Genomic DNA, 21641 nt, shown 5'->3' on the forward strand with positions numbered 1-21641 from the left:
CACACAAATGAATGGGTGCGGTAGAAGAGAACATTTCCATTTTAGGTGGCTCAGTCAACCATTCCGAATTTTTCTTTCTCTTTGCTTTGTTCGAAAGAGTAAAAGTAGCAACAATATCTTGCCTTTAGATTGAAGAGTAAATTTTCTGGCAATGGCGGTCTGTATAGTTTTGATCGCTACGCTGCAAGAGCGCACATTTCCGAAACTCGATCTCATGGAAATGAACTGACGGAACTTGGAACGTCAAATGTGAAACATTTCTTTGCGGCCATCAGTTTTATCACGCTGTGCATATACGTGAACGACCAGATACCTCTGGCAATGACATCGGCTTCGAGTAACTCCCCCAAAAAGCGATACGCCCTTGCCTGTGCATTGTTTCGCAGTTAGGGGATACAGGATAGCGGCGTAGGATTTCTCAGCCAGCGTTGGACGTGTGAGTGTGGGGCGACGCTCCCACCCACACCCTTGACTTTTTACTGCCGCCATTTGACGAGGGATGCCAGATCGTGACTATAAAACTGACATTTTCTGCTTGATGGCCGGCGTGATGGACGCCGCAGAGAGATAAGATGCAAACGGCGTGTGGATAGCTTGTAAGGCGCCGTAGCCAAGTGGTAATAGTTTCAGAGTGCCCGCCCCCCTCGGGCGAATTGAATCTCCCGGCAACCGTGGCATTTCTGGAGAGTCCTCGTCAGGTTGCTCAAGAGCCCGATGCTTGGTGGAAATTGCTACTAAAATTGCACTTCGTAACCTCTGACTCACTTCATTGAAATAAAGTTTTAAACGACTGCGATTCTTCACACCTCATTTACTGTTGTAATTACGAAGAGGTTTTATTACGCTGCGTTTCAGATTCTCTAGTATAGAGCTGCCTAGACGCTAATGAGGATTATAATGATTGTAAGATCATTTTTCTCCAAATAGTAAGTACATTACAACAACAACACAGGCCCACAATGAGAGAACTTTCCGAATTTTCTGTGTTTATCTTTGTTGTTTTTAGTGTGCTCAATTCTATCCTGAGATCAAAAAAGCTGTACGACACATCATTTCTTCACAATTAACTGCTAATTTTGTTTTTAAAAATGTATTTTTAATGGTTTTAGTGACATAATTCCGGATGTGCCCTGCTGTATTTGGTGGACTGTTGGAGGAGGACTGCGTTTAATAGTTGCGATACTGATATCTATGATTCGAAATTTACTGACTTGCTTATCTGATCTAACCTCGCGATATTCTCTTTCTTCTTTCTGTGGAATTCGTCTCTTGCGCAGTTTGGACCATGATGGAGACGGAAATCACGCGTATGTATTTTTGCAACAAGCTACCAAGCAACAGAAGTCACTCTCTGAAGCCGTTCATTTGTTCTTGCAAGCCATACAACTTCGAATACCCAACAATGTCTGCGGTTTCGATTTATCAAGCACATCAAATATTATAAACTAATAGTGTTCAGAGTAATCCCTCTATGGAACTCTGAAGCCGAACACTCTTCTTCCCCTCTATGACGCAGGCTTACGTCACTGTGTGCGCCATTCCATGTATCGCTGCGTGTATCCGAGGCAGAGGCGCGATTGTATGGAGTAACTGCCATATCAGCAGGTGCCGTAAAGTGTGACCAAATTGCCAGCATGGCCTTTTCTTGCAGAAACGCTCCGGGTATATTTACATCTACATAGATTTTTCGCAAGCCACCGTAACGCGCATGGCGGAGGGTACCCTGTACCTCTACAAGTCATTTCCTTTCTTGTTCCATTCGCAAATAGAGCAAGGGAAAAATTACTGTCCATATGCCTCCTTATAAGCCCTAATGCCTAGCAAAATATGTTGATGTTCCTTACCAGCAATGTATGTTGGCTTCAGTATGAATCGTTCGGCAGTCATATGCCAGTTCTCTAAATTTTCTCGATATCGTTCCGCCAAAAGAACGTCGCCTTCCATCCAGGGATTCGCATTTGAGGTTCCGAAGCATCTCTGTAACACTTAAGTGTTGTTCGAACCTGTTGTTTTTTTTTATGGTGGTGGTGGCGGTTATGGTGGTCTTCAGTCCAGAGACAGGTTTGATGCAGCTCTCAATGCTACTTTATCCTGTGCGACCCTCATCATCTCCGAATAATCTTTGCAACCGACATCCTTCTGACTCTGCTTAGTGTACTCATCTCTTGCTCTCCCTCTAAGATTTTTACACTCCGCACTGCCCTCCAATACTAAATTCGTGATACCTTGATGCCTCAGAACGTGCCCTACCATCCGATCCCTTCTTCTAGTCAAGTTGCCGCAAATTCCTTTTCTCCCCAATTCTATTCAGTACCTCCTCATTACTTAGTCTGCCCATCTAATCTTCAGCATTCTTCTGCAGCACCACCTTTCGAAATTTTCTATTCTCTTTTTGTGTAAACTATTCACCATCCATGTTTCACTTCCATACATGACTACAATCCATCCAAATACTTTCAGAAAAGACTTCGAGACACTTAAATCTACACTCCATAGCAAATTTCTCTTCAGAAATGCTGTCCTTGCCATAGCCAGCCTACATTTTATCTCCTCTCTACTTCGACCATCATCAGTTATTTTTCTCCCCAAACAGCTACTCATCTACTACTTTGTCTAACCTAATTCCCTCAACGCCTCCTGATTTCATTCGACTACATTTCATTATACTCGTTTTGCTTTTGTTGATATTTATCTCACATCCTCCTTTCAAGACACTGTCCATTCCGTTCAACTGATCTTCCAGGTCCTTTGCTGTTTCTGACCGAACTAAAATTTCGTCGGCAAATCGGAAAGTTTTTATTTGTTCTCTGTGGATTTTACTTTCTACTCTAAATTTCATTTTGTTTCCTTTACTGCTTGCTCAATGTTGTTGTTGTTGTTGTTGTTGTTGTTGTTGTTGTAGTCTTCAGTCCTGAGACTGGTTTGATGCAGCTCTCCATGCTACTCTATCCTGTGCAAGCTTCTTCATCTCCCAGCACCTACTGCAAACTACATCCTTCTGAATCTGCTTAGTGTATTCACCTCTTGGTCTCCCTCTACGATTTTTACCCTCCACGCTGCCCTCCAACACTAAATTGGTGATCCCTTGATGCCTCAGAACATGTCCTACCAACCGATCCCTTCTTTTCTAGTCAAGTTGTGCCACAAACTTCTTCTCCCCAATCCTATTCAATACCTCCTCATTAGTTATGTGATCTACCGACCTAATCAACATTCTTCTGTAGCACCACATTTCAAAAGCTTCTAGTCTCTTTTTGTCCAAACTATTTATCGTCCATGTTTCACTTCCATACATGGCTACACTCGATACAAATACTTTCAGAAAAGACTTCCTTACACTTAAATCTATACTCGATGTCAACAAATTTCTCTTCTTCAGAAACGCTTTCTTTGCCATTGCCAGTCTACATTTTATATGCTCTCTACTTCGACCATCATCAGTTAATTTGCTCCCCAAATAGCGAAACTCCTTTACTACTATAAGTGTCTCATTTCCTAATCTAATTCCCTCAGCATCAACAGACTTAATTCGACTACATTCAATTATCCTCGTTTTGCTTTTCTTGATGTTCATCTCATATAGCAATTGAATAACATTGATATATAGCAATATATATAGCAATTGAATAACATCGCGGACAGGCTAAAACCCTCCCTTCTGAGCCACTGCTTTCCGTTCGTGCCCCTGTATTCTTATAACTGCCATCTGGCTGCTGCATAAATTGAAAATAGCCTTTTGCTCCCTGTGTTTTACCACTACCACTCTCAGAATTTGAAAGAGTTTTCCAGTCCACATTATCGAAAGCTTTCTGTAAGTCTGTAGATGGTCTTTCCTTAACCTATCTTCTAAGATAAGTCATGGGGTCAGTATTGCCTCGCGTGTTCCAAAATTTTTGTGGAATCCAAACTGATCTTCCCCGAGCTCGGATTCTACCACTTTTTCTATTCTTCTGTAAAGAAGCTACCGGTGACAAATGTAGCAGCCATTATGCTCGTTGATGTGTAGGAACACGGGGGCAAAAACCAGTGGAGTGACAAGAGAAAGGAAGTGTTCTGTGTTTTTAAGAAGTAAATTTCTCACAATCCGAATATATCACAGTGGATATATTGCATGTGTTTGTGAATGGCGGCAAAGTATGCAAGGGCACAAGTCCTGGTGGGAGATGTTTAACAGTAAATGTATCTGAAGATCGGAAGTGGAGACTCGGATCGGGTGGATCGCCCGCCCTTGACGCTAATGGAGGCCTCCGCAGACTGGAAGCGGGCGCAGGACAAAGCCGCCTGGCGTTGTCCCGTCCCGGCTCGTCACTGTCGCCCCCTGATCGCAGATGTCCCGCTACACGAGCGCGGAACTGGAACTGCTCCGCTAATTGGACGCCCCGCCGCTGGCTGGAGAAAGCTGGAAGCGGCCTCGCGCATCGGCAGTGCCGACTGCTTACCGCTGCTGGATCCAGCAGCTCACTGGAGATAACGTGACTCCTGGAACTTAAAGAGCACAAGTGCCTAGCATGGATTATTTGTTCAAGACAGCTTCACAAATTGGGCTAGTCAATAACGCATTGGTATACTTGTCACTTCGCCAAGAATTTATTTTTCTTGGCATTCATTGATCGAGTTGTTCGATGACCTGAGGGTATCGTGCCAAATGCTGTCCAGTAGGTCGCCAGGACGTTAACCAAGAAGTTATTCGTCTTGGCATTAATTGATCAATTCGTTCGATGACCTCCTGAGGGTATCGTTCCAAATGCTGTCCAATTGGTCGTCAGGACGTCAAAATCCTGAGCTGCTTGGAGGGCCCTGACCATAATGCTCCAGACGTTCTATCTGGTGACCTTTCTCGCCAAGGCAGAGTATGAGAAGCACGAAGTCACGCAGTAGAGACTCTAGCCATGTGCGGGCGGGCATTATCTTGCTGAAGCCCAGATGGCTTTCCATGAAGGCAACAAAAGGGCTCATAGAATACCGTCGATGTCCCGCTATGGTACACAGATGCAGTGGCTGAAAATCAAATGGGTCCTGTTACGAGAAGAAATTTCACACCAGACAATCACCCCTGGTTGTCGGGTCGTAGTTCGAGCGGCCGTCAGGTTGGTATCCCACCACTGTCGACGTATGTCCAGACACGTCTTCGCTGGTCGTCTGGGCGCAATTCGAAGCGAGGATCATCACTGAAGACGATTCTACTCCATTCAGTGAGATGCAAGACCGAAGAGTAAGAGGTGGTTGAGAGTCTCCCCATGGAACTAGAGGTCAGGGATTTCAGTATCTAGTCGATCCTACGAGTTTGTCTGCCATGCACTGTTCCGTGACAAGCACGTAAAGAAATGAATCGAAACAAGTACCCTGGATCAGAAGACATTTCATCAGATTATTGACATCCTCGGGACACCCAGCTATGACAGAATTATTCCACTTTACACGAAAGATGTATTATATGGGCAACATATGCCTAGGCTACAAGAAGAACGCGCTACGAGTAATTTCAATTCCAAAAGAAGGCAGAAGCTGACAGATGTGAACAATACTGAACTTCCAGTTTAATAAATGAGGGCTGGAAAATGCTAACACGATTTGCACGGAGAGCATAAAGCAGATACGCAGTTTCTCTCCCCGCCTTCGCCAACATATATGCCGCCACCAGACCGGTCAGCATCTCGTATTCGTGCCGTAAGAGTTTGTGCATCAAGAATCGGTGTACTGAACACTTTAGCCCTAAAATAACCTTACAAAAAAGTCAAGAGGGAAACTGTATCACTTGACGTTCGTGGAGTCGTAACACCTGCCTCGTTCACCGCCACCGCGTACCATCGTATAAATGGTCTGAAGATGTCACTTTCTGATCGAAACCGCTAACCGTTGTAAATAAATGTTTTATTGCGGTCGAGACTGTTTTTAGTCCATTTTTAAAGTAAATTATTTTCTTGGAAGACTATTCCTCCAGAATCCGTCAGATCTTGCGTAGGTCCCTAATATTTTCTCCTAATGAGCTACAGTTACTGTTCCGCAATTCTGTGTGATGCTAACAACTTTACTAAGTCGTAGACTCGACTGAAGCCGTACTTCTTCACCGTGAACTGATGAAATTGTAGTATCTGTACTTTTTGCACGCTTTTTTGCAATTACAAAACGTTTTCGGAGTTCATTTGCTGCTTCACCTGGAATACGATGGTGGCTATCTTCTCCTACAGCTGCGTTACGTTCAGTAGATAGTTATAGTTCGCATTTTTTTTATAACGTTTACGCAATGACAGTAAGTTACGTCTTGTTCGGTGGTCTAATCCACTATATACTAATAAAGGCTTCCGTTTGGTGGTCTCTGTAAACTCTGTCTTCACAACACTGCTTGCCAGAGATCAACCATAGTAGTGAAGTCTGGAAGAGAGCCACGCTACGCACTGCAGCCGTCTGTGAACGAAATGGAGCGTGGACAGGGCTCTTAGTGCCGGAAATGATCTTTCCCTGAAGTACGTTGCAGGGGCCTCAGACAGGCTGCTGTATGCTACTTCTGGAACACCCTGTTAAAGGTCCACTACATGCTATGTCCTCGGCTCCGTAGAAATGTCAACACATTCCATTTACGCACAAGCGTTACTCCGTACAGCTGGCACAAACTCGAAAAACCGTGTTATAAGGTACTTATTTAATTATAAGAGTCGTCATTTTGATTAATTATTTTACGTCGTAGGGACACAGGCAAAAAAAATTATTTAAATATCAAATGAGCCACGGAAGCTTGCAGTAAGTTTCATTAAGTCAACATTTGTTTTTCAGCATGTGAACGAACGGATTGGATGAGTCGTAATTTTCGTTTCGCTGCGAGTGTCCCACAGTATTTATCACTTTTCGAATAAGTTGCCAGAAGTGCTTATTAAGTTATCGTCAAAACCGGAGTAGCAAACGTGCTAATTACTACCGTACACGCAAGACAGTTTACGTTCGTTTCTCAAACGAGTATCTTAGAGTTTAAATGAAAGCTGCCGGCACATGTATGCATTGAACTGGACCGGAACGAGATAAATGTGGTCGACTTCGTAATAATTTCCTTTGCGTGCTAAGAAGATATCTGCGTCTCTTACGGAAAAATAAACACGCAGATTACGATCGAAACTCGATAATCCCCACCAGTAAGGAGAAAAAGCTGTGTTGCCTTACACTTTGAAATCGCGGTGACAGACTGACCATTAGACCGCTCCTTTATCCCTCTGTTCTCCCAGTTTTTAGATTTGGCCTACACTTTCATGTCCACTAGTATCTTCCTCGCTTTATAGTTTGACAGCTCTAACTGGATCCGCGCACTTTTAGCGAAAGCCTCTATCTTACGCATAATACTTTCGAATCGCGGGACTGGTGACCACGCCGTTTAGTCCCATAAACCCAATCAAACAAACAGACTGAACATACTACACGCGGAACTCAGCTTTCTCGATTCGCCGCTAGCCAACAAAAGAAACACCTAGTAAACATGGACTCCAAAATAGAATGACTACCAGATGTTGATCTCAGATGGTGCGATACATACCTCTTCTACTGCAAGTTTTTTCATTAATATTTTGAGATGTAGTATGGACCAAAAGAAGGAAAAAATGTCCTGTACACATGGGCTATAAAGTGCATATCTTAACAGCTATGAGTTCGTGTTCAGTGGAAAATATTATTCACAGTAGCAAAGATGAAGGTCTTAAAGGTATCTGAAATTTAACAGTCGACCTTTACTTGACGTTTAATCCATGTTTTGGCTCACACTATCCTCTCTGGAAGTTCTTCGGTGGAATTATGGTACGCTTACTTCGTATATATTTACAAACCAGCGGGAAAATGCTCTTACCGGGGAACATAAAAGGTGAAGTATGACAGCTGGTAGCCCATATTTCTATCACAGCCTTTTAAAGAGGAAGAAATTTGCAGTTTTTGTGCTCTGACAGGATCATTGGTCCACTGGTTCCCTTCTTTGCCCTGCATGTAACTCACCTGAAAAGAACTGTGTTGGTGACTAAAACGTAGACAGCATGCTTCTACGGAACTGAAATAACGTAGAACCAAATTTGCATATCAGGCCGGATTTTACGTGCTCAAAAGTTTTCCACGTGCTTTAGTACTACAACATGTTTTGCGAAATCCTCTTAAAGAGAATGGAGACACTTCACAGCATATTTCTTTGTGCTACCTAACTATAAACTACGTTTCCACCTCACACTGAATTTTATGTTCGTGTTTTACACATACAAGAAGGGGAACTTTGAACCTCTGTAACTTGGAAAAAGGGTGACATTCAAGAAAATTTTCAAGGTTGTTAGAGATCTCGATCTTAGGAAGATATTGTAAAAATTTCAGCCATTTGCTGTACATAGCCGTCTTGGAATCGTCGTCTGGGTTTTGGTTCGCTGGTGATGGCGAAAATATAGTAAAAAGAGACTTTTTTGTGTTTTCTGAGGAACTGGCCATGAACTAATAGTGCCTGCATAAGTCCCGTGAATGCCACCATAGAGCACCGGTTTGCCCCATTTGCCTAAGCAAGTGCAACTATATAATATCCATACTTCGATCCCGTACTGTAGGTAGCGACACTAAGACGATCCTTCTGTTGGGCGTACAAATGGTCCCTAGTCAAAGGGATATCCAGAACACTTGACCCTAACTTCTTATCAACAGTAGAACACGTGATATGAGAACAGGAAAATCCCGAGTTCTCCCTGGGGCATGGGTGTGTGTGTGTGTGTGTGTGTGTGTGTGTGTGTGTGTAAGTGTGTGTGTGTGTGTGTGTGTGTGTGTGTGTGTGTGTTTGTCCTTCGGATAATTTAGGTTAAGTAGTGTGTAAGCTTAGGGACTGATGACCTTGGCAGTTAAGTCCCATAAAATTTCAACCACATTTGAACATCTCTGAAGGGGCTGTAAGTAGTCTTGTTTAGGTTTTTATGTTGGTAACGTCACGTAGCGCTCTATATGAAAATCACTGACTGTGCTCTGTGCAGTCTGAGTGAGATTTGTCGGCATTGTTGCAATAATCGCTATTGTAGTGTTGGGCTGTTGGCTCTTAACAGCGCGTAGCGTAACGCAGTTGGAGGTGAGCCGCCAGCAATGGTGGATGTGGGGGGAGAGATTGCAGAATTTTGAGAGCAGAGTAAATTTGTAATATTTGATATCATGAACATGATGACTTTTGAACAGCATTAAGGTAGGTACATTGTTTGTTCTCTATCAAAATCTTTCATTTGCTGACTATGCCTATCAGTAGTCAGTGCCTTCAGTAGTTATAATCTTTTATTTAGCTGGCAGTATTGGCGCTCGCTGTATTTCAGTAGTTCGAGTAGCGAAGACTTTTGTGAGGTAAGTGAGTCATGAAAGGAGTTGGTTATTGTTGGTCAGGGCCATTCTTTTGTAGGGATTGCTGAAAGTCAGATTTCTTTACGCTAAAAAATAGTGTGTCAGTTTAGTGTTGATCAGAATACGTAAAGAGTGAAATGTCTGAGTACATTCAGTTTTGCTCAGATGTTTGAATATCAAATAACGTAAGGGGTTTACCAGCACAGTAATTCATTAATTTTTCTAAGGGGACGTTTCAAGGCCTTTTGCCTGCTCTGACCTACGAACCGAAACACCGCACATGCCTTCACTTCTCACTAAATTATTTCTCATATCTGTCACACTAAAGGTTTGAAGGCCTCGTTTATACCACTCCTGTATAGTTTTAGTCCGATTCCAATATCTGGGTGACGTCACTACCTCCAGAAGAACTATCACCTGAGTGACTGATGACCTCGCTGTTTAGTCTCTTTCCCACCAATCAACCAACCCATCAACGAAGCTCCCATTTTTGCACGAATTGCTGAAAGTCTCCAAGTCTGCCTGCATATTATAATATATTTAGTTCCTATTACCTCATAGTTGTGAATATACACACACACGCAGACAATGACGGGGGGGGGAGAGAGAGAGAGAGAGAGAGAGAGAGAGAGAGAGAGAGAGAGAGAGAGAGAGACGCACAGTGGGGGCGGCAGTAATTGGTCAGAGCGCTCTAGCTGCCACCGCCGCCCCCGCTCTAGCGCAGAGGTAATTATGCCGGCGGCCAATCAGACGGACTCATATAATTAGTGGCGGGTGGGGCCGTCTGCCGCCTCATTGATCGCACGTCTCTCTCTCTCTCTCTCTCTCTCTCTCTCTCTCTCTCTCCCACTTTACTGGGCTGTGTGTGCCAGCCACGACGGGCCGCGTCTATTTCCGTCCGTCAGAGATCTCGCGATGCCAGTTGGCCAGTGCAGCCACCCGTGCATCGCAAACAAACTAACTCCTTCGTGAAAGGCGCGTATCCTTGTCACCGGTCTGGTAAGGGCACAGAACCCCCACATTGAGTAGTTGTTGTACAGCTTCGCACTTAGCTGGAGTTAATATATACTAACATAAAACATCGATCGTGTAAAACCCTAATTTTACTTTCCTGATAATAGGTACTGAAAGCCATGGATCGAGGCAGTCATTTAGATGGAGTTTTTCTCAATTCTCGAAAAGCATTTGCCTCTGTGCTACAACTGCGCTTACTATCAAACGTACAGTCGTATATGTTATCAAGCGAAATTTGTGACTGCACTAAGGACTTTTTTTTGGCGAGGATGCAGCATGTTACCTTGGGTTCAGACTCGTGGACAGGCGAAGGAGTTACTTCAGATGTGCCACAGGGAAGTGTGCTGGATCTCTTGCTGTACATGACGTATGATATTGTCCTTCGGGATAATATTAGTAGGCCCTAATAACCTCAAACTTCACGCAGGTGATGCAGTTACCTACAATAAAGTACTGTGTGTGTCAAAGAAGTTGCACAAATATTCAGTCAGATCTTGATAACATTTCATACTGGTTTGAAGGTTGTCAACATACTTTAAATGTTGAGAAATGTAAAACTGTGCAGATCACAAAACGGAGAAAACCTAGTATCTTATGACAATAACAACAGTAACAGCTGCAAAATGTCAAATCATACGAATATCTGGACTTAACAGTTTGTCGTTACGATACGGAACGACCACATGGTCTGCTGTAGCGAAAGCAGGTAGAACACTGCTGATCATTGGTATAATATCAGGGAACCGTTTACGAGAGAGACCCACCCATTGCTGAAGTGTGTGGGAGCTGTGTCAAGTAGGACCAACACGGTTATTAGACGAATGAAGAGAACGAGAGCAACAAAGGTCTCCAGCTTGTTCGACCCATGGAGGAGTGTCACGAAGATGATGAAAGAACTGAACTGGCAAACGCTTGAATATAGACGCTTACTATCCCGTAAAACCCGGCACGGAAAGTTTATAGAACCAACTTGTAAGAGATAAATAAATTAATGTTACAAAAATGGATGTATGTAAGTTCCACATTTCCCCCTAAATCACCTAACCATATTCAACCAAACTTAGTACCCGTATCCCTGTCAGTAAACAGGTCTACTAAAGAGACTGCTTACACCTCGCTGGTCCGCCCTATTCTGGAGTATTGCTCTGCGGTGTGGGATCCGCATGAGGTGGGACTTACGGATTACATCGAAAAAGTACAAAGAAGGGCAGCTCGTTTTGTGTTGTCGCGAAATAGGGAAGATAGTGTCACAGACATGATACTTGAATTGGTGTGGCAATCATTAAAACAAAGGCGTTTTTCGTTGCGACGGGATCTTCTCATGAAGTTTGAATCACCAGTTTTCTCCTCAGATTGCGAAAACGTTCTGTTGGCACCCACCTACATAGGGAGAAACGATCATCACGATAAAATAAGAGAAATCAGGGCTCGCACAGAAAAATTTAAGTGCTCGTTTTTCCCGCTTGCCAGCTTGAAGGTGGTTCATTGAACCCTCTGCCAGGCACTTTATTGTGAATGGCAGGGTAATCACGTAATGTCTGAGCAAGAACCACGTACCTATCATAGTTCAGGAGATTAGACGTCACAAACATTGGAATGCGTAAAAAACTGCCGCATCATGCATGACATTTAAATGTCTTACTCCGGTGTTACTGTGTTCGCAATAAATTTCGCAGACAATATCACAAGTGTCCCTAAATACACCTACAAAATTAAATCGTGGAACCACACATAGTTCAACAGATACGACGTCATAAACAATGAATTGTGAAAAGCTGCCGCGTTGTGCATAACGTTTAAATTCATTACTTATTTGCTGATGGCTCTATTCGCGGCATATTTTGCACACAGTGATCACATATGCCACTCCATGTGCCTACTCAATTACGTCACTGCACGGCACATAGTTGAAGAGAGATGACATAAAAAACACTGAGATGCGTGAAAAACTGCCGCTTGCTGAATGATGTTCTAATACATTAATTTTTTGCTACTGAGACACTCCTGTACTCCACTCAAATCCATGACGCACGGAAGCGCTTTTGACAGCTTTCAACTGCGAAATGGAAACGGCTGTTGGCGAAACCAAAAGCCGTCAGTTAGTAGACACGCGATGAAGCTGTACCCAGCATACAGAAGTTGTTTTATAATTTTAAAGGTCTTTTCTCGAATACATGGAAAGCAGATTTTTACAAACACCTCACTTTTTGTTTCTAAGAGAAAATTGGCAAAATGTCAGCCTATCTAGGAATGTATTCTGGGATCCAGCCCACTCGTGCGTAGGAAGATGCTTTCTCGGATAGCTAGAGAACATACAAGCAAATCATATCAATGAAGTTTATTAAAATAAAGTAGATTGACAATACTTCACTTGGCGTCTTACGTCTTGCAATGCATACAATGTCCATGCAAGCAATTGATCCGGATCACTAGTAACACTCTAGTAATGCGGCTCTTCTAGTCCCCTCTTCCAGCGCGGGTCTACTCGTGCGGCCGAGGCGCGCCGCTTTTATTCCCTTCTTGTAGCCGCCGCTCCTGTCGTGGTGACGTCCTAGTCAGCGTGCCATTGGATGAGGTCGTCTCACAGCCCTTGAAAGGTCTCTGTTGGATTCCTTTCATGTTTAATTTCTCAAATCTGTTGTCATTTTCGGCATAAATTCCTCTTCTAAATTTACTGTGGCGTTTCTCACTATCTGGGAGGAGACTGAGCAGTGGAACGTGTTACTTTTACACATAAACAAGAAAGATCTGTCACACTACTACACTTTAAAACACAGTTTATATGTAATTCATGTCACACAGTCTCATACGGAACCCACATCCGCTTTCTTTTATATACTGTATATGATTAGATACTGTCATCCCCCTTCCCTTCTGTGTGAGAGGATGAATGAGCAAATGTATTTCTAGTTGCATGCTGGATGGTAGCAGACAAGCCTGTCTGCTAGAGAACAGTAGGACCAACGTCGGAACAGGTAGCTACGCTTTCTAAAAGCAGAGAGGTTTCTATGCTTAGTATGGTCCTGTCCGTCCGTTGTCACGTTGGTATAGGAAGCTGCCCCTCTGGCCACTTCCGTTTGTATTTGTGAGCCACCCCTCAGGAAGGGACCAAGTCAGTCTGTCCGCAGCGAGCGTCTGAAGTGGTAAGATCTCCGGCTAAGCGCGTGTCTGCTAAGTCCGTAGGACAATGGATTTCTTAAGAACAGCCTAACTGAAAATTTAATCACCTTTATTTCAGGTTTAGGTCTAAAATATCTAATGTTATCTTAAATTGCAACGCAGTGTATTTCGAGTGTGAAGTTCAGAATATCTTCCAGTAGTTGCTTTGTCACTACTATGTGAGTAAAGTGGAACCACGTGTTGATCAGTAACTCTAACTAAGATCATCAATCTTAAATGCGAATGTGCGTGAGATTATAACGTCTCGTCTTGACAATATTTTTCAATATAGCAACTCTTCTTTATGTTCAACCCACGTGGGGTGTACTTTGTGAGACCAGTACCACGTGATTATACAATTGTTTGACCCATCAGGTTAATAGTAAGACGATAGTAACCAGTTCGAGGTTTTTCTTTTGTAAATTGCTTTTCGATCTAATTTATTTTAATTGTCAAAATTATTGTGGAGGTACACTCTTTCTGTAAACCAAGTTGACCACGTGAAGCATGTGGTGTAAGCATCAAAGTAGCCCTCAGCTATTCTTTTCGGGAAGATTTCACAGAGAGTTAATATGAATTTAGTATACCAGTGTGTGGTAATTACATGACAGACAGGATTGTGCTACGAACGTAACTTCTTTGGGTGAAAAGTGAATCGGTTGGTTGCGGTTAATTTCCTCTTGCATATGTTTCAACGTTCTTCGTGTGTTATTTTATGAATGCAGTGTTGTATGCAGTCTCCCAATCTTGGCTCCATATTTGATGTGTTCCGTAAGATTACAATCTCACATTTTCACAATCCTAACTAAGGCACCAGTTCAGTTAGGAATCAAGTTTAATATGCTGAAATTTCAATGATCAATGTTAAAATAAATTTCCAAATATAAATTGATTTATTTCTTTTTATTTAAATTATCTTATATATATCACCGGTTGTCGAATGACTATTAAAAGATTATAATTAATGTTAGTCTGGTTGGGAATTTGGTAAGCTAGACTGGATACCTGGTGAAACAGTTGCTCAGTAATGCAAGGCTAACTTCCCCAGACAGCTCACAACTTAAACCTGCTTTTATTGTCTATCAGTACCGCTTTCAAAGAAAATGAAAGTAACATTACACCCTCTCTGCTGTATCGTTCCTAATCATCGTGCCGGCGGTTGTCCTTACGCCGGAACATACATCACAACCCCTATGCGTCGGTCCCTTAGAGATTGCGAACACAATATTAGGCGAGCTGCAGCGCTCACAGAAGCATCGAAGCAATCGTCTATCCTCGCTCCAGGCTTGAATGAAACACGAGAAAGCCCTAATAACTGGTACATTGCGACGTACCCTCTTCCATGGGCTTCATAGTGGTTTCCAAGATATGAATATAGATGCACTTATAGATACAGACGGATAAACCAGCGCTCCGTTTTTCGAGGGAACGAAAATGAAAATATGTCGCCATTTATGAGGCCTTCGCCATTAATTTCTGTACAGCACATCATGCTTTTAACATGCTATCACCTACGTTGTGATTCGCAACATCACATTTCCCAAACGGTCACACAGTTCTCTTCTTAAAAATCCCTGAAGTTTCCTTCCACTATTTCCGATCCAGCCAAACCACAAGTGATAATGGCTCGTCACTCCAGGCTCACTACCCTGAAATATCCGGAATACCTACCGTCTTTAGCTCTAAATCGGACAAACATAAGCTTATCTCCTTCAGAAAAAAGTCCAGGAGCAATAATATATGAAAATCTAAATTGGACTGAACACATAGCTGCAATCTGCAAAAAAGCATCAGCGTCAGTCCACGCCTTGAAAAAATATAAACAGCTCCTCCTTTTGACCTGGAAAAAAAACTTGTACAAACGCAAATCTAATTATTGATTACAGCAATGTTATCTTGCAAAGCCCAAGGCGCCTGAAACTGGTTATGAATGCCTGTGGTCGTTAAATCTGAGATGTTCGACTCTTCAGTCATATTTCACCATCACATGACAGCTATCATTCTATCTTCTCTACTGTCGTATCAACGCTCATTCTACCCCATACCTCTCCCTGACTTTAGCGCTCTTCCCTGAACAACATACCAAGCGAGGTGGCGCAGTGGTTAGCACACTGGACTCGCATTTGGGAGGACGACGGTTCAATCCCGCGTCCGGCCATCCTGATTCAGGTTTTCCGTGATTTCCCTAAATCGCTTCAGGCAGATGCCGGGATGGTTCCTTAGAAAGGGCACGGCCGATTTCCTTCCCCATCCTTCCCTAATCCGAGCTTGTGCCCCATCTCTAATGACCTCGTTGTCGACGGGACGTTAAACAGTAATCTCCTCCTCCTGAACAACATAGCAGAAACACCCATTCCCATCAGACCAAAATTTTTTCTATCCCATTCCATCATTCAGCCATTTTCTTGAAGTCCTCCTCAGTAGCTGGAACCCAATTCTGAAATAACTTCATGCATTATAATAGAGAACTGAATGACACCTCCAGTTTGATAAGATGGTTAATGACATAGCTACTAAAACAGTAAAAATGATTACCATTGTTCCTGTATGCTCTCGTTACTCCTGTACAACCTTCTCTCGAACCAGATCTCCTTCATCTTCCAGTATTCTTAAATGGTGCAGTATCCTCAAATTTCGTTTCCCCAGAACTAGCTGTATCAGAAACCATCTATTTCATACAGCATAAATTCTCTTTATACCTGCTATTTTAATTACCGCCGTTGTTACCGCTTACCGCCGTTGTTACCGCTTACCGCCGTTGTTACCGCTTACCGCCGTTGTTACCGCTTACCGCCGTTGTTACCGCTTACCGCCGTTGTTACCGCTTACCGCCGTTGTTACCGCTTACCGCCGTTGTTACCGCTTACCGCCGTTGTTACCGCTTACCGCCGTTGTTACCGCTTACCGCCGTTGTTACCGCTTACCGCCGTTGTTACCGCTTACCGCCGTTGTTACCGCTTACCGCCGTTGTTACCGCTTACCGCCGTTGTTACCGCTTACCGCCGTTGTTACCGCTTACCGCCGTTGTTACCGCTTACCGCCGTTGTTACCGCTTACCGCCGTTGTTACCGCTTACCGCCATTGTTACCGCTTACCGCCATTGCTAATGTAGCTTTCAGTGTCAGCAGTGGTAGTGTTACAAGCATTGCCTATCTTAACTTTATTAGTTTGTAGACAGTATTATTTACTGACATTGGCACTACAGACACTTAAATCTTTTTGACACTGAAACTTCCTATAATTTTAAAACTGTGGGTGGGACCGAGACACGAGCTCGGGACCTTTGCCTTTTTGGGGCAAGTGCTCTCCCAACTGAGATTCCAAAGCACAACTCACGCCACGTCCTCAGTTGTTAGAGCACTTGCCTGTGAAAGGCAAAGGCCCTGAGTTCGTGTCTCAGTAGGGCACACAATTTTAATCAGCCAGGACGACTCATATCAGCGGACGCCTCGCTCGAGAGTGAAAATATCATTCAGGAAACATTTTAATGCAATGTCATACTAAAATGGTTATTTCTTAGGTAAGTATGATGAAAACAATACTCTGTGTATGACACGCTGGTGCGATGTAATGATTCAAATGGCTCTGAGCACTATGGGACTTAACATCTGATGTCATCAGTCCCCTAGAACTTAGAACTAATTAAACCTAACTAACCTAAGGACATCACACACATCCATGCCCAAGGCAGGATTCGAACCTGCGGCCGTAGCGGTCGTGCGGTTCCAGACTGAAGCGCCTAGAACTGCTCGGCCACACCGGCCAGCTGCGATGTAATCAGATCAGGTTAAATAAATTGAAAGGGTACAGTACCGCCCGACATGGAAATTAGGTACAACATACTTCATTATTCCTGTCAGAGCAACACATTTTTTTTGTAAAAATTGAGTGCGAGTACTAGAGTTCATGTTACTCGATAAATAAGAATGAATCCACTCGCTTGGCAGACCACTCATCTTGCAGGCCTGACTGCTTGATGCCACAGTATGAGCAAGGCATGTGGGTGCCTCTCAAAATAAATGTTCATTTGTGTGGCTATATTGTCTGTAGCTGCTTTACAATTCGTGAGGATATTTTCATTCTGTCGTTGCAATTTTTTTTAACTAGGCACATTTCGTTTTATGGAGACAAAGCATCATCAGCAGTCAGTAATTAATGATACTTATAATTTGATTTGTTTTTAAGATTTGAAAACAGTTCGTTAACAATATGTTGCTTTCTACTTATGGCGATTTCCTTTCGGTTTCTCGCCTACATCGGGAAATGCCGTCTTCTAACACATCTTTGCAGTTTTTTTTTCGTTCGACACTGGTAGCCGTGGCCTAATTTTAAGTTGTTGTGCAGAACTGTGCATTTCTCACATTTTACACAGCACATAATTGTTTTCTGCCTATTTTTATATTTCTAAGTATGTATTGTGGTTTGTGTTTCGTAGTGTCGCGAACATAACATTGCAACTAGTTTGTCTTCGGCCTATACTCGCTTTTTTAAATTTTAAGTATTGGTGTGCCTGTAATTCTCGTCAGTTGCTGTGTATTTACATACTGTGTAAGAGGAGTGAAGGAGTAGTATTTATATCTTTCTGGGGGAATGGAGAAGCCATGATGAGTGGGCAACAGTGTATAGTAGTGTGATGAAGTGCGAGTTGGAGGCCGGCCAGAGTGGCCGAGCGGTTCTAGGCGCTATAGTCTGGAACCCCGCGACCGCTACGGCCGCAGGTTCGAATCCTGCCTCGGGCATGGATGTGTGTGTTATCCTTAGGTTAGTTAGGTTTAAGTAGTTCTAAGTTCTAGGGGACTGATGACTTCAGATTTTTTTTTCTTTCTTTTGAGAGTTGGAGGGGATGGTGAGCAGAAAGGAGTGAAATGATCTTGGAAGGTAAGTAAAAAGCAACATACTGTTAACGAATAGCTTTTCGGTCTTAAAAACAAATCAAATTTTGAGTATCTTTAATTACAGATCACTGATGATGCTTTATCTTAATAAAGCGAAACGCTTTGGATCTCTAGAGATTTACGAACCAAAGAGAGTCGCTATCCAGACAAATTTAGGAGATGGAAATTTCCCTTCCCGAGATTCGCACCATCCCCTCCCCTCCCTCTTCTACACACACACACACACACACACACACACACACACACACACACACACACACACACACACACACACACACACACACACACACTCTGCCCTAATTTTCGGAAGCGCGGGCCAAGGTGGCTAGAACCTCGGCGGGTAGGATTCATTTGGAGTCCCACAAGGATTCAATATCGGACCCGGACTATTTACAAGGCGCCCGGATTAGAAGCGCTCCTCTTCCCAGGGACGCATATTGGGCGGTCGCCGTCGGAACCGATTCAGACGGAAGCCACTCACGCGACGAGAGAGTCTGGGACAGAGCGCGCCAACGCGGCAGGCGAAGCCTTCCTGCTCGGTGGGATAAACCCTGCCAGGAACTTGGTTAAGAGCACTCGACAATGCACGTGTATATCTACGAAGAAAAGTGAACCAGTAAACTAGCACTAAACATACAGGCGGAATATTCTTGCTGAGTTCTTGCAACTTAATGATACTCTTCCATCTTCGAAATAAGGGAACTAGTACGCGAAGAAATGTAAAAAAAATGGATTTTATGTAATTTTCTGAACAACTAAATTCTACTTCCAGGAAATTGCACCGAAGAAAGTCCCAAAATTAGAGCGGTTTAAGAATTATGGTCCCACTTGTTTCTTTTTTATGCGTTTTTGTCTCTAACATCTTAGTGACACAAGGTTATCAGAGAAGTAGTTACATGGTAGGTCTCAAAGCCTGATCTCAAAACCTAGATGGGAGCTTTAACAACTGTGTAAGGGAATGGAAAGTGTAAGCTGTTCTGGCCATACTAAATACTTTGAAACTAGGTGTGCTGGATGTCCTTCTTCGTCTCACTGGTGGTGCAGGGTCAAAGTTTAAGATTACGGAATTCATAGGAGTGCTTGGTGGACTAAATACACAAAGAACTTCAGTTGCACACAAGAAACTTTTCGGAGCAGAGAAATCAGTGTCGGAAGCCAACAAAGAAGAAATAGGTAGTCGCTGTCTGGAAATGTAAATGGAGGGAGATAAACACTACAAAGAAGGTGAATCTGGATCTGGGATGCATCATTGTTATGCAAGGTAGGCAGAGAAGCAAGCTTTAACTTTTGCGTGAATTTCTCGGAAGTTCACTTTCCCGATGTTCCGGTACACATTATTTACAACCTGTTAAAGACAGAGGGCTGACATTATGTATACTCTTAAAACATACATAGCTAAAAAGCTGACCGTTCTTATGACATAAATTTCTAAATTAAAGATTTTTAAAGAAAAACTGAGTTAATTACTGAAAAGTTTGATAGTCATTATTAAAAATACCTTTGAACTATAAATTATCACAGCACCATCTCTTCGAAAGTCTAAATATAATAATGTAAGGGACTTCCACAAAAATATCAAGCTTCTACTTAGTTTTTATTTCGGGATATGTGTACCTATGCTGTATAGAAACAATTGTTATTTTTGACGTTGTTGTGATCTTTAGTCCAAAGACTAGTTTCATGCAGCTTTCCACGCTACTCTATCCTGTGCAAGCCTCCGCATTTCCAGACAACTGCTGTAACCTACATACTTCTGAATCTGCTCACTGTATTCATCCCTTGGTCTCCATCTGCGATTTTACCACCCATACCCCCTCCACCCCCCACACTCCCACCCTTGCTTCCCTCCAATACTAAATTGGTGATCCTTTGATGCTCAGAAAGCATCTTAGCAATCGATTCCTTCTTAAAGTCGGGTTGTACGGCAGTTCTGTTCCATACTTCCTCTTCAGTTACGTGATCGGCTTGCCTATCTAATATTCAGCAGTGTTCTGTACTACGACATTTCCACATTTCAAAAGCGTCCGTTCCGTTCTTGTCCAAACAGTTTATCGTCTACGTTTCGCTTCCGTACGTGGCCACGCTCCGTACAAATACCTTCAGAAAAGACTTTGTAACACTTAAATCTATATTCGATGTTAGCAAAATTCTCTTAGTCAGAAATGCTTTCCTTGCCATCGCCAGTCCACATTTTATATATCTCCACATCTGCCATAATCAGTTATTTCGCAGCCAAAATAGCAAAACTCATCTACTATTTTAACGTGCATTATTTCACTTGCAATGCGAAACACACTTCAGGAAAAGTGAAAGAGAAAACCTGTGGTTCATACGCAAAATTGTTCTCAAAAGACCTGTTAAATGTTTGTGGGCATTACATGGACTAACACCTCTTATTCTTTGAGCTACCCTATTTCTCCATAGCTCCCTCACGTACGGTGGCATTTATGAAATTTCCTACCAGATCCTGGCCCTACAGTTGTCTATACTTCGTACAGGTTCCTCTCCTCGCCTATTCTGCAGAGAACCCGCTCATTTCTTACCTCCTGTGTACATAATTATAAACATCCTTCCGTAGAACCACGTGCCCAGACCCTTCAATTCTCTTCTTTTCCGGCTTTCCAACAGTCCATGATTCACTTCCATACAAAGTTAATCTCCAGTCGCACGTTCTCAGAAATATGTCCCCCAGATTAAAATGTTTGCTACTAGCAGACTTCTTTTGGCTAGGATGCCCTTTTTGCCTGTGCAAGTCTCATTTTTATTCCCTTGTTTCGTCCATCAAATGTTACTTTGCTTTCGAAGTAGCAAACTTCCTTGACATCGTCTACTCCGTAGTCGCCAATTTCGATGTTACGTTCACAACTAATTCATCCCCACTACTCATTCCTTTCGTCTTCATTCGCTTTACTCTCGATCTATAGCAAGTGCTCATTAGACTGATCATTCCTTTCAACAAGTCCTGCAATTTTTACATGATTTTCACTGAGGACAGCAATGTCATCACCGAATATCATCACTGATACCTTTTCACTCTGGTTTACGCTGATTTTTAATTCCATTCGTGAAAATTTGTTTGGTATTCGTCATTGCTTCTTTTACGTATATACTGAACAGTACCGCCGAAAGATTCCGAGCCTACCTTACATAGTTTCTAAACCAAGCACTTCTTGCCTGGTCTTCCATTACTCAGTTCCTTTCATGGTATTTGTAAATGCTATATACTAGCAAATAAGGCAATGCTTCGCAATT

The sequence above is a fragment of the Schistocerca americana genome, chromosome 10 (genome assembly GCF_021461395.2).
Source record: "Schistocerca americana isolate TAMUIC-IGC-003095 chromosome 10, iqSchAmer2.1, whole genome shotgun sequence".
NCBI lineage: Eukaryota > Metazoa > Arthropoda > Insecta > Orthoptera > Acrididae > Schistocerca > Schistocerca americana.